At 55.1% G+C, this 14677-nt stretch overlaps 1 protein-coding gene across 1 annotated transcript in view; it reads left to right on the plus strand.

The window, feature by feature from the left end:
• The window catches only part of LOC140411323 (uncharacterized), a 196212-nt gene that overhangs the window by 153315 nt on the left and 28220 nt on the right, over positions 1-14677 (plus strand). The gene's annotated exons all lie outside the window — the stretch shown is intronic.

Below are 14677 nucleotides of genomic sequence, written 5' to 3' on the forward strand. Positions count from 1 at the left end.
CTATCTTTCTTTTGTTTAAATTATTTAGTTATTTTATCCTGTGTATTATGATTTGAAGAATTACTACGATCTGGAATTGAATGAAAACTCAACTACTGTATTCGCAAAAGACAATCAATCTGACTAGCTTGCTGCAGAGCTAGTTGGAAACTTTCTAAATTTTACCAGTGGCACAGCTGACAAATAAAGTACAAGTGGACTTTGCCAAAAAGCACAGACTTGACCTCTGTTATTTGGGAACTGAGAAGGGATAACAGATACCCAGGGTTCCGAATAGACACAGAGATCCATCAGTGACTCTGAGAGGGACCTCCAGATAGTGGGTTCCAGGTACCTGCTGCTCTTGTCCTTCTAGATGGTAGTGGCTGTGGGTTTGGAAGGTGCTGTCTGGGGAACCTTGGTGAGGTACAGCAGTGCATCATGTAGATGGTACACACGGCTGCCACTGTTCATTGGTGATGGGGGGTTTGAATGTTTGTGGAAGGGGGAGCAATCAAGCGGGCTGCCTTGTCCTGGATGGTGTCGAGCTTCTTGAGTGTTGTTGGAGCTGCATTCATCCAGGCAAGTGGTTAGTATTCCATTACACTCCTGACTTGTGACTTTTAGATGGTGGACAGGCTGAAAATATATTTATTCAAATTTTTCAACAAATTTTCAACATACCCCCCCCCCCCCATATACAATAACCCCCCACATAACAGTAAAAAAAACACAAATAGGGAAACCCCCCACCTTCACCCAAACGCCACTCCAGAAGAACCCCCCCCCCCCTCCCCCCCCCCCCCCCACCCCGCCCCTGGGCTGCTGCTGCTGCTGACTTCCTCCTAACGCTCCGTGAGATAGTCTAGGAACGGTTGCCACCACCTGAGGAACCCCTGCACAGACCCTCGCAAGGCAAACTTTATCCTCTCCAGCTTGATGAACCCTGCCATGTCATTGATCCAAGCTTCCACACGAGGGGGCTTCGCATCTTTCCACAGTAACAAAATCCTCCGCCAGGCTACCAGGGACGCAAAGGCCAGAATACCGGCCTCTTTCGCCTCCTGCACTCCCGGCTAGTCCGATACCCCAAATAATGCTAATCCCCAGCTCTGCTTGACCCGGGCGTTCACCACCTTGGACATAGTCCTCGCAAAACCCCTCCAAAACCCATCCAGCGCCGGGCACGACCAGAACATATGGACGTGATTTGCTGGGCTCCGCGAGCACCTCCCACATCTGTCCTCCACCCCAAAGAACCTACTCAACCTCGCCCCTGTCATATGCGCTCTGTGAGTAACTTTAAACTGTATTAGGCTGAGCCTAGCGCAAGAGGAGGAAGAATCAACCCTACTCAGATCAGTCCACAGACCCTCATCTATCTCCTCCCCAAGCTCCTCCTCCCACTTGCCCTTTAACTCCTCCACCGAGGCCTCCTCCTCTTCCTTCAGCTCCTGGTAAATCGCCGAAACCTTGCCTTCTCCAACCCATGCACCCGAAATCACCCTGTCCTGCATCCTACATGGCGGAAGCAGCGGGAATTCCCTCACCTGCCGCCTCACAAACGCCCTCACTTGCATGTGACTGAAAGCGTTTCCCGGGGGTAGCCCAAACTTCTCCTCCAGCGCCCCTTGGCTCGCAAACATCCCATCGATGAACAGGTCCCCCATTGTTCTAATCCCTGCCCGATGCCAGCTCCAAAACCCCCCATCCATCCTTCCCGGGACTCTAGTCCAATGTCAACACCACTATGCCACCACCTCCCCAGGCAGGCAGACAAATGTCAGATTGAATTTATTACCGCAAAGCCTAGTGATGGATTCCAGCAGGAGGGATGGGGAGATGCAATATCGACTGAAACCATAGAATCCCTCAGTGCAGAACAAGGCCATTCATGAAATGAAAATCGCTTATTGTCACATGTACGCGTCAAATGAAGTGACTGTGAAAAGCCCCTAGTCGCCACATTCCAGCGCCTGTTCGGGGAGGCTGTTACGGGAATTGAACCATGCTGCTGGCCTGCCTTGGTCTGCTTTCAAAGCCAGCGATTTAGCCCTGTGCTAAACAGCCCCTGCTTCACCCCACCTAATCTGCACCGGCCCTCTGAAAGAGCACCCTATCTACTCCCCCGCCCTATCCCTGTAACCCCACCTAACCTAGACACTAAGGGCCAATCCACGTAACCAGCACATCTTTGGACTTTGGACTGTGGGCGGAAACCGGAGTACTCGGGAGAAACTCCACACAGACAAAGGGAGGAAGTGAAAACTCCACACAGTCACCCAAGGTGCTAACAACTGTGTCACCTTCCCGCTCAGAGAAAAACCTTGGTGCTCACTTGCATAGATATTCAAGACATATTGACTGGGAAGTCACCAAACATGTGAGGTCTTGGGCCTTTTCGATAGGGTGCACTGAGTATGAAAACAAGGACGTTATGCTGAACCTGTATAAAACTTTGATTGTGACGCAAGTAGATTATAGCACCCAAATCTGGTCACCGCACTTTTGAATTGATGTTTGTGTTCTCGACAAGGTGCAGAGGATACTTCCAACGACGATGGATTTTAGCCGGCAGGTTAGGTTATTGAAGCTGGAATTGTTCTCATTCCAGCAAAGAAGATTGAGGGAAGATTTGATAGAGGCACGCAAGATTATTGAGGGAAGATTTGATAGAGGCACACAAGATTATTGGATAAGGCAGATAATGAAAAGCTGTTCCCATCAGCTGATGGTGCAAAGATCAGGTGACTCAGAGCTGATGTTTTTGACAAGAGATTTGTGGGGTTGGGGAGGTTGTGCCACGGGTGTGGGGGTGAGAGGGGAGGAGCATGTGAGGAAGAATTTATATAATCTGTACTGCGCTGTCTAGGAGGGCAGTTGAAGAGGAAATGATTTCAAAAGCAAGTTGGATTGACACTTGCGGGAAATAAGTTTACAGAGCTGCAGGGGTAAAACAGGGCAATGGGACTGACTAGGTTGCTTTACTGACTACGGGTATGGACTTGTAGACCTTTTGTGCCAGAACAACTGACTCTATGCTCTAAGATACTCGCTTTAACATCATAACTGGGAGTTATATCAGCTCCTTAATCAGTGCAGATACTTCCAGTAAGATCAATTCTATTAACACCACAGATACCACCAGTTAAGTATTGCAAATGACTCTATAATTCAATAAATAATACCAGCTCTATATTCAGCAGAGACTGCAGTACCAGCTCTGTAATCAGTACTGATTCTATCAGTGCTAGCAGCTCTATAATGGACACATATGCTGTCAGTCATTTCCGCCTTGGACATAGCTGGGATATCGTCATGTAGACAAACTCTAAAGTTGCACCTCCTGTGGATTTGCTTTGAATTTCCTGCACTGTTTTTTGGGGGATGTTGAGATTGGAAGTATTGATTATTAGCATTCGCATTTCCTCACATGGTACTTACCTTCCCTCTGTTCGGAGGGTAATATAAGAGAAGCAAAGCACTCATTCACTTATTGCTGACTCATATCTATCCTGCCCACTAATTGCTGCAATCACCAATGTGGCATCCAAATGTATTGTAATCAGTCTAATTAGGCTGACTTTTACTGGTCTGCCTGGCTTATTGTCCCAAACATGTTACTCACTGAGGAACATAAAGATCTTTATAGATATTTCAAATCATTTTACATGGATTCATCGAACTTTAAAACCAGATTGGATGAATCAGAGGTAATGTTGCGTCCAATTTCCTTTCTATAATTCTACCCCACGTCCAGGAGGTAAAGATGTCCCATCAACACATTACATTAACTCAAACATGTCTTGTCTGATAGTGGCATGAATTGTATGTCCCAACAGCTTGTAAAAGAGCCACTGTACTTCATTTAAATGTGTTATCACCAAATTACAATGGCAATTTGATCTACACATGATCACAGATCATCTTAATGTTCATTTAGTGACGAGAGAGGTTCAGTGATGATTCTTCAGTCTGTTTTCGACTGACATTGCGGTTTACAATGAGCAACAGCTAAATCTGTTCACTATTAATGTTCTGACCAACTTGTCTGATATGTGTCAGAATAATGGGTGACTGTAACTTTGAGCGAAAGCTTAAGGTTCTCATAATCAACTTGGGAGCCCGTGAAAGATGAGCTTAAATATTGGCCGAATTCTTCGGCTGTTACAGATCACCTTTCCCGCCGGTATTGTACCCCCGCGTGTGAATTTGCCGGCAGCATGGGGTGGCTTCAATGAGAAATCCCATTGAGAGAATGCCACCGCCAGCGAACAGCGCTCCACCAGGAAACATGCGGCTGAGGAACCAGAGAATCCATCCCATTGCTTCCATTCACGTCAAAAAAATGTAATGGGTAAAAACTAAAACTATCAGCAGAATGAAGACTCGACTTTCCATGACACAATGTAAAGATTTAAACACTTTTATGTTCACAGATTCTGTCTGCCAGTGCCTTGAGAACTTCACTGATTGCGACCTGTACAAGGTGACGATTTTCTTCCAGGATAGATTAGAACAGGCAATTGAAGAAGCAGGGATGGGTGTCAGCTTGGTGTTAACGTACGAGGAACACTTTACTGGGCAAGAACATCAGGCAAGTGGAGAAAAGGTTAACTTGAGTTCATAGAATAAACATTGTTTTGCTTTAAAAAATACTTTTCCATTTCTGCTGTACCGCACCTGCAGAGTGGGCCGTGTGCTCCCCATACCACAATCTAGGAAAAGTTGTGGGTCAGGTGAACTCCATGATACACTTTGGGGTTCTCTAAACCATGGCCCATAACAGTTAGATGGGTGGCAAATGGAATTTAACCGTGAAAACTGAGGTAATGCCTTTTTGGTGGACTCACAAAGCAAGGGAATATACAATCAGTGGTAGGACTCTTTGGGTACAGAGGATGAGAGGGACCTTGGTGTGCATGTCCACAGATCCCGCAGACTGCTGGACAGATAGTTAAGAAGGTATGTGGGAAACTTGCCTATATCAGGTGAAGCATAGACTATAAGAGAAGGGAGGTTATGATGGAGCTGTATAACACGCTGGTTAGACCACAGCTATGTACAGTTCTGGTCACCACACTATAGGAAGGAAGTGATTGCACTAGAGAGGGTGCAGAGGAGATTCACCAGGATGTTGTCTAAGCTGGAGCGTTTCATCTATCGAGAGAGACTGGAGAGGCTGGGGTTGTTTTCCTTTGAACCGGGAAAGCTGAGGGGAGATAAAATTATGCGGGGCATAGATAGGGTGGATAGGAAGGAATTTTTCCCCTTAGTGGAGGGGTCAATAAGCAGGCCATAAAGTAAGGGTCAGGCGGGTTAGAGGGGAAGTCTGGGGAAACTTTATCACCAAGACGGTGGTTTGAATCTGGAACTCGCTGCCTGAAAGGTTTGTAAAGGCGGGAACCCTCACAACATTGAAGAAGTATTTAGATGAGCACATGAAATGTCATCGTATATAAGGCTACGGGGCAAATGCTGGAAAATGGGATTAGAACAGATAGCTACTTGTTGGCCAGTGCAGACACAATGAATCAAAGAGCCTCTTACCAAGTCGCAAACACTCTATGGGCTGGATTCTCTGTCTCGCCACTCCAAATTTCAGGTTCAGCACGCCAGCGGGTGCTCCGTTACGCGGGCTGGTCAATGGGGGGTTCCCATTGTGGGGCGGCCCCACGCCATCGGGAAACCCCCGGGCAGCGGCAAAACGGAGCATCCCGATGGCAGAGAATCCATCATTCTTGATAACTGAGGCTTCCACTGGAAGTGTAAAAACAGATAAATAATGATGGCACTGATGGTGCTAATTTGAACCATGGTGTCCTTGATAGCAGAAAAACAAGTAGTCAGCTTATTTACACCTTGGAGCGCTTGGGTCTCTAACCCTGTACATCACAGCACTTCAAATGCATATCCATTTTTTTCCTCTAATGTGATGACGTTTCTCCCTCTTTTAGGCAGTGAATGTTGGTCACATTCTGGGTGAAAAAATGCTTCTCAGCACTCCTCAAATTCTATAAACTAAACCCATGTTCTGTTTGTTAATTTCACTGCTATCAGAAACCAGTCTGCCTTCTCCACATATTCTGAGAACTTCATACTCTTCGACACCGAACTTTAATTCCCACCTACCCTCATCGGTTCAATTTTTATGAAACTTTTCCCTCGCCAACCTGTCACAAAAACACCCGTGAATTATTCCACTGATCAAATCCGAAATAAGAGGGTCCGAACAGAGGTTCCACACCATGTGGAGCAAATTCACAAACTTATTCACAGGCCTGTTTGTATGCAGCTGTCAGTCGGGGGGGACGGGACAGAGCTAGCTGAGGAGGAGGGGCAGTGGGGGAAAGGAGGGGGGGAACAGATAAGGGGGGGATAGAGGCAGCCACCCAGAGAGAGGAGAGCTAGAGAAGAATAGGGAAGGAAGGCCAGGATGAAATAAGCCATGATTGAATTGCGGGGCAGGCCCGGTGGGTCAAATGGTCTAATTTTGCTCTTCTACATTATGAACTTATGCAGCATGCCGCCATTCAGTTCTGGTCCACACGCGGGGCATCTCCCAGGCCACCAGAGGCCCTGAGGTGACCAGGGATAGTGATAGTGCAGGGTGGTCCCCTGGCCCTCCCACTGCACCTTGGCATTGCCACCCTAGCATTCCCAAGGTGCCTGGGTGGCACTGCCAGCTGGCAGGAGCACTTACAGGCTGGCAGTGAAAGGATGCCCGGGTGCCAGGGAAGCACTGCCAAGGGTCAGGGTCCAAGGGGGTCAAGACCATGAAAGGAGGTTGGAGGGAGTGTATGACAGGTGGAGGGTATGCGGGGCAGGTAAGAAGGGGGCTCTGGGTGGTTGGGGTAGGTGACGGGTGGGGGCCCTGGTGATTGAGAAACCCTTTAAAAATGTCGGTCTGATCTCTGAGTTCGGTTCGCCAATGCTGAATGAAATTCGAAGTGTGGGCAAGCGGTGAGAAACACGCCAGGGCCCAAAGAAGTGACAAAGTGTTGTTTGACAGCGGTGGGTAAATCACTGACAGAGCCGACAGGAAACTCCCGGAAACATCTGCCACAAATGAACTTGGAAAATTTTCCATTAAATTCCGCCCTTAGAAACTTGTCCATTAGATCCCGCTCTACACTTCAAACGCTTTTCATTAGTTGTGAAGTATTTTGAAATGTGCTAGATAAGTGACCATCCAAACATACAAATAAAATGCAAAGGCAGAGGCTTGATTCTAACTGTAAAGGGGCATGAAGAGCCTGGCTTTGTACATCTTTAAGTGCCTTGAACCACGAATACAGTCACTAACTACAAATGTTAAACAAGATCAGTGATTGTCCTCATTCAAAGTACATTAAAGGGTGATACATGCATAAGAACACAATGCAAGGATATAATAAGTAATGTTCATGTTGTACAGTGTTTACAAATGCATATCCTTTAATACTGGGTGGGATTCTCCGCTCCCCCAGCCTTGTGTTTCTTGACAGTGCGCTGTTCGCTGCTGGCAGGATTCTCCACTCCCGCCGCTCGTCAATGGGATCTCCTATTGAAGCCACGCCACCGGGAAACCCGTGGGCAGGGGTGCGTTGCAGGCGGGAGCAGAGAATCCCAACGGCCAGAGAATTCCGGTCAATATTCTTAGAAACGCATCAGGGGCGTCATTCTCCAACCCCCCGCCGGGTCGGAGAATGGCCGTTGGCCGCCGTGAATCCCGCCCCCGCCCCCGCCGAAGTCTCCGAAGGGAGAAATGTCGGCGGGGCGTTAATGGCGCCGCTGCCGCGGAGAATGTCACGGGTCTGCGCAAGGCAGCCGATTTTCGGCCTGCCGATATTCTCCCTTCCGGATGGGCCGAAGTCCCGTCGACGTGATGACCGTTCACGTCGACGTGAATCAAACCTCCTTTTCATCGGCGTGACCCGGTGCTCCAGGCTCACGCCTACCAGCGTGGAGGTGAGTGACGGCCTGGGGGGTTGGCTCTGGGCAGGAAATGGCGTGGCCGCAGACTGATTGCGTGAGGAGAGGTGTGTCTCGGGTTGTGTGTGTGTGTGTGTGCTGCGGGGGGGGGGGGTGGTTAGAGTAGGCTGGGCTCCGGGGGAGTGCCGGGAGGGGGTCCGTGCCGGGGTGGAGGTTGGGGGGGTGTCCGTGCTGGGGTGGAGGTTGGGGAGGGGGTCCGTGCTGGGGTGGAGGTTGGGGGTTGGAGGGGGTCCGTGCCGGGGTGGAGGTTGGGGGGGGGGGTCCGTGCTGGGGTGGAGGTTGGGGGTTGGAGGGGGTCTGTGCTGGGGTGGAGGTTGGGGGTTGGAGGGGGTCCGTGCCGGGGTGGAGGTTGGGGGGGGGGGTCCGTGCTGGGGTGGAGGTTGGGGGTTGGAGGGGGTCCGTGCCGGGGTGGAGGTTGGGGGGGGGTCCGTGCTGGGGTGGAGGTTGGGGGTTGGAGGGGGTCCGTGCTGGGGTGGAGGTTGGGGGTTGGAGGGGGTCCGTGCCGGGGTGGAGGTTGGGGGGGGGGGTCCGTGCTGGGGTGGAGGTTGGGGGTTGGAGGGGGTCCGTGCCGGGGTGGAGGTTGGGGGGGGGGTCCGTGCTGGGGTGGAGGTTGGGGAGGGAGTCCGTGCCGAGGAGGGTGATGGGAGGGCAAATGAGTTGGTCCAACAGTTGGACCCCTGCGGTCCATGCCACCTGGCTGGGGGGAGGAGGGGATATGGGCAATGATGACTTGTCGTCGTTCCCCTCCCCCCCCACCAGGCCGTCATGTTTTCAGATCATCCAGCGATGTTGGCCGCCGTGGTGGCAGCCGCTCATGTCTATGTTGCCCTGGATGAGGAGGAGGAGGAGGAGGAGGAGGAGGAGCGTGCCAGAGAGGCGGCGCAGGCTGCCGCAGAGGGGCAGGCGGCAGCAGCCCAGGCTGGAGGGACACCTGACCGACAGGACGAGGAGGGGGAGGAGGACGTCGCGGCCCCACGGCAACGGAGGCACCCGAGGGCGCCCCGTGTGTACCGGCTCCGCCAGTCATACCAGGACCTTACCGACCGGGAATGCAGGTGGAGACTCCGGATGAGCCGGGAAACCGTGGCACACATCTGCCACCTGCTGGCACACCTGTCACCGCTTGGCACTGGCTGGGGACACCCTCTCCCCGTGTCCGTCAAGGTTATGGTGGCCCTGAACTTTTATGCAACGGGGTCATTCCAGGCACCGAGTGGGGACCTGTCCGGCATATCGCAGACATCGGTGCACCGGTGCATCCGTCAGTGACAGATGCCCTTTATGCCATGACGCACCGCTACATCCGCTTCCCCGTGGACCGGGCCAGCCAAGATGCCCGGGCCGTGGTCTTCTCTGCCGTGGCCGGGTTCCCCATGGTCCACGGCGTGATCGATGGGATGCATGTCGCCGTGCGGCCACCTGCAGATAACAGGGCCGTGTTCACTAATAGGAAGGGGACCTATTCGATGAACGTACAGGTGGTCTGCGACCACCGCATGATGATCCTGCACGTCTGCGCCCGTCACCCAGGCAGTGTACATGACTCATTCGTGTTGTCGCGGTCATCCATCCCCGGCATGTACGAGGGACGCCATCCCCGGCTGAGGGGCTGGTTGCTGGGCGACAGGGGCTACCCATTGCGATCGTGGCTGATGACGCCTATACGGAGGCCACGCAATGAGGCGGAGAACCGCTACAATGATGCCCATGTAGCGACAAGGGGAGTGATCGAGAGGTGCTTTGGCGTGCTGAAGATGCGTTTCAGGTGCCTGGACCTCTCTGGGGGCGCCCTCCAGTATCGGTCAGATCGGGTCGGCCGCATCATTGTGGTGTGCTGCGTCCTGCACAACATAGCCCAGCAGAGGGGCGATGTGCCGCAGGCAGAGGAGGGCGGAGTGGAGGAGCAGCAGGAAGAGGCACAGTCCTCCCCAGATGAGGGGGATGGGGGCAATGGTCAGGGCAGACGGGGTAGACACAGGCGGGTGGCTGTCCACCATTACCGGCTGGCCCAGCGGGCACGGGACAGACTGATAGACGCCCGCTTCACTGACTAGATGGGCGTGGGAATCGGGTAGTATGGCCACAGACCGCACACCATGGCAACAGCCGACCACCCACACCCCCCACCCATCCACCCACCCAGCACCCTCACCCCCCTCCCCAACCCCACACACCCCACCCGCATGCACACCACCCGCCCCCCCCCCCCCCCATTGCCGATCCACCGGCGGCACAACGGGCCGGGCTCACCCAGTTGCGGGTGGACGCGTGTCTATCACAGGCCATGGAGGATGATGACAACCCGCCCTGCGATGAGCTCCTGGCTCTACATCGTTGGACTATGTCTGACCCATGGCCACAGTACCATCATCCACCCGGACCATCCCTGCATGCGGCTGTGACACTGCAGCGCACGGTCCCGTCCTCTGCCCGGGGGATGTTGATGGCGGCCCAGGGGGAAGGGGGCAGACTCACCTGGGGCTGAGGTAAGACCACCCCTCACACACACACTTGCGCTCAACGTACATGACACGCCCGCACACTTTGGGCAGAGCACAAAGGCAGCTTCGGTAGGTGTAACATTGACTTTAATAACCAAAGGAGTTCATGCACGTGCCCTAGCCCCTAAAACTCATCTGTGCCCTGCACCCGTGCCAACTTACTCAGTGTCTAATTGTTTGGCCTTACGGGCCCTTTGACTACGTCTACGTGGTTCCCCAGACGGGACAGCAGAACTGGAGGTGGACTCCTGTGATTCCTGCCCTCTGACACTGGATCCCTTTGGCGGCCGTTTCCTTGGGCGTCCTGGCCTAGATGGGCCAGGCTGCGGCCCGGGCGACTGGGATGGCGAGCTGCCAGCCTGTCCTGCCCGTTGCCCACCCGATGCACCTGGGACGGAAGGGGGGGAGTCCGAGGTGTCGCGGTGTACCGGGACCTCCCCTACAGAGGGAGCCGGGACGGACCACACCACCTCCTCCTCCCTCGGGGTGCCCGATGGCCCCCAGGCCTCTACATGGGTGGGGGATGCGAACGGACTGGCCATCCGACGCCCCCCCGACATCTGGCGCTGCCAGTCCTGGAGGCCCGTGCTGGTATCGACAGGGGTCTGCAGGTTTGCAGCCATGGAGCCCAGGGGGTTGGCAAACCCTGTCTGTGACAGTGCGACGCCGGCTCGCACATGGCCACTGGCGCCGATGCCCTCAGCGATGGCCTGCTGAGACTGGGCCATGGCCTGCAGAGACTGGGCCATGGCCTGCAGAGACTGGGCTATGGCCTGCTGAGACTGGGCCATGGCCTGCTGAGACTGGGCTATGGCGTTGAGCGCCTCTGCCATCTGGCGCTGGCACTGGCTCATGGCCTCCTGTGAGAGGGCAGCCATTTCCTGGGCCACAGACGCCACCTGCACGGAAGGCCCCAGGCCTCGCAAACCGTTCCCCATGTCTGACACCGTCGCACCCATTGCCTCCACCGCGGACGCCACCCGTGCGGTGTCAGCCTGGGTGGCACGCATGACCGGGACCACTCCCAGCTCCTGGACGCGGGTGGACTCCTCCACCTGCGACCGCAGCCGCCGCAAGCCACCCGTCACCCTCTTCGCTCGTCTCCGGGTCGGTGGTTGCATTGGATCTATGTGTGGGTGTGGTAACTGCAGGAACCCGGGATCCATCTGGGCGGCAGATGTTCGCTTGGCCTGGGCTGCCCTCCGACCGCCCGGTCCCTCTGCTGCTCCTACCTCCACCTGCTGTACCGGGACGGCTGTGTTGTGCGCACCAGTGAGTGTACCAGACGCCTCATCACTAAAGTGCCCAACCGTGGTGAGTGTTTCTGCGATGGTGGAGGGTGTTGGTGACAGCAGTGGCGTTGTGTCGTGCTCTTCATCCCACTCTGACTCCATGGCACTTTGGGGTGGGGGTTCGTCTCCACCCATCCACTCTGAGTCACTGTCCGGTATTTCGCCTTCCCGGGTAGGGGTGTCCTGGGTAGTGCTGTCCCGGGTAGTGCTGTCCCGGGTAGTGCTGTCCCGGGTAGGGGTGTCCTGGGTAGTGCTGTCCTGGGTAGTGCTGTCCCGGGTAGTGCTGTCCCGGGTAGGGGTGTCCTGGGTAGTGCTGTCCCGGGTAGGGGTGTCCTGGGTAGTGGTGTCCCGGGTAGGGGTGTCCTGGCTTGGATGTGACGGGGGCCTGTGGCTGCCCCCCTCATCGCTGGGTGGTCGCTCCCGCACGTGACGGGGGTGTCGTCTCCCTGTTGCTCCAGGTCTCTCCGTCTCCCGTGGTGTGCGAGGGGCATCCTGCGGGCGTCGCATGCTGGAGGGTCCGGGTCTCTCCATCTCCAGTGGTCTCCGAGGGGCATCCTGCGGGCATCGCATGCTGGAGGGTGCGGGTCTCTCCGTCTCCCGTGGTCTCCGAGGGGCATCCTGCGGGCGGTGTGCACCTGCGGGGATGGGTGCCTGGACGTTTGGTCCTGCGATACACAATGAAGCATGCATGGTTAGACATCAGGCAGTGATCAGGTGATACGGGGGAGGGGGATATAGGGGAGGGGGGATATGGGGACGGGCTGTCGGTGGCTCACTTGCTGGTGGGCCCCCGACCTCTGCATCAGCAACCTCCCGGTCCTCAGGTCCGCCAGCCAGTTCCAGGGCCCTTTCCTCGTGTACGGTCAGTGGCCTCTCATCAGCGGGCCCTCCTCCAGTCCTCACATGCTCCCTATTGTTGTGTGCGCGCTTCTCCTGTGGGGGGGGGGGGGGTGGTGGCAGGGGTAAAAGGCAACAGTGTTAGGCAGGTATATCAATGCACGCCATCGGTTGCGCGTGCATTGCAGAGGTTAAGGTTAGGGCTGGATTCACTTGGGGATATGGGGGAGGGGGGGATATGGGGGATATGGGGGAGGGGGATATGGGGAGGGGGGATATGGGGGATATGGGGGAGGGGGGATATGGGGGAGGGGGAATATGGGGGATATGGGGGAGGGGGGATATGGGGAGGGGGATATCGGGATATGGGGAGGGGGGATATGGGGGAGGGGGGATATGGGGGATATGGGGAGGGGGGATATGGGGGAGGGGGGATATGGGGGATATGGGGGATATGGCGGAGGGGGGATATGGGGAGGGGGGGATATGGGGGAGGGGGATATGGGGAGGGGGGATATCGGGATATGGGGGAGGGGGGATATGGGGGAGGGGGGGATAGGGGGGATATGGGGGAGGGGGGATATGGGGGAGGGGGGATATGGGGGATATGGCGGAGGGGGGATATGGGGAGGGGGGATATGGGGGAGGGGGGATATGGTGGAGGGGGGATATGGGGAAGGGGGGATATGGGGGAGGGGGGATATGGGGGAGGGGGGATATGGGGGATATGGGGGAGGGGGGATATGGGGAGGGGGTGGTGGCAGGATATGGGGGAGGGGGGATATGGGGGATATGGGGGAGGGGGGATATGGGGGAGGGCGGATATGGGGGAGAGGGGATATGGGGGAGGGGGGATATGGGGGATATGGGGGAGGGGGGATATGGGGGAGGGGGGGATATGGGGATATGGGGAGGGGGGATATGGGGAGGGGGGATATGGGGAGGGGGGATATGGGGAGGGGGGGGATATGGGGAGGCTCACCCTGCCTGCTCTGACGAGGTCGTTCACCTTCTTGTGGCACTGGGTGCCTGTCCGTGGTGTCAGGGCCACAGCGGTGACGGCCTCTGCCACTTCCCTCCACAGACGCCGGCTGTGGCGTGGGGCAACTCTGCGGCCGTGCCCGGGATACAGGGCGTCCCTCCTCTGCTCCACCGCGTCCAGGAGCGCCTCCACATCGCGTGACTCGAACCTCGGGGCTGAGCGGCGGCCAGCCATCCAGTCGGGTGTTGCGGTCGGGTGTTCCGGTTGGTTGGGGGGGAGCAGTGCGGCCTTATGAGCCGTCACGCCGTGCGGCGCGTATGACGCTGCACGGCGTGAACCACTGCGCAAGCGCGGATCCCGTTACGTCGCTGCTAGCCCACTTCGGGCCGGAGACTATCGTCCCATTTCTATGACGTGACGCAAGTGGGATTTGCGCCGTTTTTTGCGCCGATCGGCGGACTTTCCGCCGATAACGGAGAATTTCGCCCCAGGTTTCCCACTGGTCCAAATGCATGGAACACACACTCTCCTGCTCATAATGATTATGCCGGTAAGTGGCACATTGATAATCAAGGTGAGCAGGAAGGTCTGCTACAAGGAGGACATAACTGGACGCAAAACTGTCATGATGAATAAAGCAAGTTCGGAATGGGCAGATAGGGTGGCATGTGGCGCAGTGGTTAGCACTGGGACTGCGGCGCTGAGGATCCGGGTTCGAATCCCGGCCCTGCGTCACTGTCCGTGTGGAGTTTACACATACTCCCCTTGTCTGCGTGGGTTTCACCCCCACAACCCGAAGTGGATTGGCCACTAAATTGCCCCTTAAAAAATATATAATTGGGCACACTAAATTTATTTTTAAAAAAGGAATGGGTAGATATTTAGGGAGTCCATAAATTGCAACTTTCAAAAAGTAAACACACCGACTTCAATGGCTTTTCCACATCCTGCAAGAATCAATGTGGAATGAATGGAAGCAAAGCAAATCCATACTACAGAGGTACATCAGAAAATTAGCAGATAGCTCTTAGCGTGCTGAATGTTTTTGAAAGAATGTCATTCTGCCTAGGGTGACACACATTTGTGAGGTGAAATAGGGATAGTATGTGTGT

Source organism: Scyliorhinus torazame, chromosome 4, assembly GCF_047496885.1.
Source record: "Scyliorhinus torazame isolate Kashiwa2021f chromosome 4, sScyTor2.1, whole genome shotgun sequence".
Taxonomy (NCBI): Eukaryota; Metazoa; Chordata; class Chondrichthyes; order Carcharhiniformes; family Scyliorhinidae; genus Scyliorhinus; species Scyliorhinus torazame.